Genomic DNA, 3301 nt, shown 5'->3' with positions numbered 1-3301 from the left:
GAGCCAATCTCTTTGATTCTTAACAAAAAATAAGGATGACCTCAACCTTCACCAAATGTTCAAATTTAGCGTCCTTCATAGTTAGACCTTTTGGCATTTTGAGATTTTGAGTGTGGTGCATCGGGAAACAGAGTACCATCCTGATGGACCTCTTGCCAAAATGTTTGCCCTGAGTCCAGTCATGAGGAGACAATCCAACAGACCCAGGCTGCAAGATGTCCTGCAAGGCAGCTGACTTGGACTATTCAAGAGTCAATGTCTTCTGGCTTGACACCCATAAGCACTGTGCTATGAGAGGTTGGCCACATACACTGAGGCTGGTGGGTTCGAACCTAGCCCAGGCCTGCTAAAACAACAATGACAACTGCAACAAAAAATAGCTGGGCATTGTGGCAGGCGCCTGTAGTCCCAGCAAATCGGGAGGCTGAGGCCAAAGAATTGCTTAAGCCCAAGAGTTTGAGGTTGCTGTGAGCTGTGACGCTACAGCACTCTATCAAGGGCAACATAGTGAGACTCTGTCTCTAAAAAAAAAACGAGTCAACATCTTCTGAAACAAAGACAGGCTGGGGGTGAATGTCAGGGTGGTATCTGGTTTAGATTACAAGTAACTAAGAAGCATAATTACCAGATGCAATGTGTGAACCTTGCCTAGATTTCAAATTTTTAATAATCTCTATAATAAAAATTTGAGACAATTGGGGAAATTTAAATATGTACTAAATGATGTGTTTTCAGATGTACAGATGATATAGTCAGATTATTAACGATTTTGTTAGGTATGATAATGATACTTTATATATGTAAGAAAGTGCCCTTATTTTTAGAAATGCATGCTGAAGTATTTTTTTTTCTTGAGACAGAGTCTGACTTCGTCACCCTCAGTAGAGTGCTGTGGCATCATAGCTCATAGCAACCTCAAACTCTTGTGCTCAAGCAATTCTCTTGCTTCAGCCTCGTAAGTAGCTGGGACTACAGGCACCCACCACAATGCCTGGCTAGTTTCTTAGAAAGGGGTCTCACTCTTGCTCAGGCTGTTCTTGAATGCATGAGCTCAAGTAATCCATCTGCCTTGGCCTCCCAGAGTGCTAGGATTATAGGCATGAGCCACTGTACCCAGCCCTTGCTAAAGTATTGAGGAGTAAAGTTTCATAATGTCTATAATTTATGTAATCTACCTTCAAATGGCTCATTGGGAAGAGTTAAAACAAAGTAACAGTAGAATTGATCACTCAAAGGACTGTTAACAAGTCAAGATACGGAGGAGGTCAACATAACGAACTAGGCCTACTGTACTGATACTTAGATGTGGTGCATGTCTGGTCTATAAAGATTAGGTCAATTTAAGGGGGTGGTCAATATAGTGGGGAGGTGGTCAGCTATGGAGGTTCTACTGCAGCAGTTCTCAATCTGTGGGTGGTGACCCCTTTGGGGTTTAACAACCCTTTCACAGGGTTTTATCAGATATTTACACTACGATTCATAACAGTAGCAAAAATTACAGTTATGAAGTAGCAACAAAAATAATTTTATGGTTGGTGGTCACTACAACATGAAGAACTGTATTAAAGGGTTGCGGCATTAGGAAGGTTGAGAACCACTGTTCTACTGTATCATCAACTGGTAAATTTAGCATTGTCTTTCTTCTAACTTTTTTGTAAATTTGAAAACTTTCAAACTTTAAAAATGAGGAATTAAAATAAATGTTGGAGTTTCTAAAGGGGAAAGCAAAATCATGCTAACCTTTTGTTCCAAAATTATCATAAATTTTTTATCGTACTTTTTAATTTTTTTTTTGCAGTTATTGGCTGGGGCTAGGTTTGAACCCGCCACCTCTGGCATATGGGGCTGGTGCCCTACTCCTTTGAGCCACAGGCACTGCCTCCCCCCCATTTTTTTTGAGATAGAGCCTCAAGCTGTCACCCTGGGTAGAGTGTGGTGGCATCACAACTCACAGGGACTTCCAACTTCTGGGCTCAAGTGAGTCTCCTGCCTCCATCTCCCAAAAAGCTGGGACTACAGGCGCCCGCCACAACGCCTGACTATTTTTTGGTTGCAGCCGTCATTGTTGTTTGGTGGGTCCAGGCTGGATTCGAACCCACCACCTCAGGTGTATGTGGCTGGCGCCTTAGCCACTTGAGCCACAGGCGCTGAGCCATACGTTTTGAAATACTCTTCTCAAAAAAGCTTTTAGTAAATAGTTAAGTTAAAATGCATATCCACATACACCTTTAAAAATCCTGAAAATTCCAACATTTGACTTCAATTTAGAGCTTCCTGATGACTTCTCACATCTGAGAGGAGCACAGAAGTGATAGATCATGTGTCGTAACTATAGTTCAAGAAATTAGGATGATGTGCTAATAGAATTTCCAGGTCCAAGTTTTGTCCACCGCACTTAAAGCCCCTGGAGGGTCCTTGGGAAAATCCCACGACCTCACCACCAGTAAATGGAGGGAATCTGGGGGAAATACGCGACCGAGGGAGGTCAATCCTTATATGCTGCCGTACACTGTGGGTGACCCCGGTGCAGAGACAAGGGAGAGAATGAGGTAATTAGCGAAGGAAATTGGAACTAAGGGGCACACAGGGAGAGGCTACCAGTGGATTCTTTAGGGATCTTGCCATGGGGAAGCAGAAGCTAAGAGGTGAACAGCAGGGCACACGAACAGAAAAGAACAGAACATTCAATAGAGGGCAAGGGTCAGAGAAGCTGCAACAGGGTGGACCCAGCAGGCTGAGAGAAGGTGGCGAGAGTGGGCTCTAAGGCTGCCTCTCGGAGTTCTGATAGCTCTCACCAGCCCAGGTCCATTTCCAAGCTTTATGTTTTCTCCTAACAACCATCCCTCCACAGCCACTCCCAAAGGTTGGCTCAAATGTTTACATCTTGGCAACACAGGAACCTAACTGAAACTCAGGCCTAAATGTGAATGACAAGATTATACATAATTTTTCCAACGAGCACAATCTATATGCTGCTACTTAGAGAAAGTGTCTGAAATCTGTTCCAGGAATGTATTGCTCAAAGTGCATTCTGCAGATAAGAATCATGAAGAGATGAAAAAGATGTTAAAACTAAAGAGTCAAAATTTTTGAGGAAATAAGATATTAATATAGTTTTAAGGCTCAGCGCCTGTGTCTCAAGCAGCTAAGGCGCCAGCCACATACTCCTAAGGTGGCGGGTTCGAATCCAGCCTGGACCCGCCAAACAATAATGGCTGCAACCAAAAAATAGCCAGGCGTTGTGGTGGGCACCTGTGGTCCCAGCTACTTGGGAGGCTGAGGCAGGAGACTCGCTTGAGCC

This window comes from Otolemur garnettii, unplaced genomic scaffold (assembly GCF_000181295.1).
Source record: "Otolemur garnettii isolate 467f Iridium unplaced genomic scaffold, OtoGar3 scaffold00060, whole genome shotgun sequence".
NCBI lineage: Eukaryota > Metazoa > Chordata > Mammalia > Primates > Galagidae > Otolemur > Otolemur garnettii.
The sequence above is the reverse complement of the archived record's forward strand: the minus strand, read 5'-3'. Positions refer to the sequence as shown.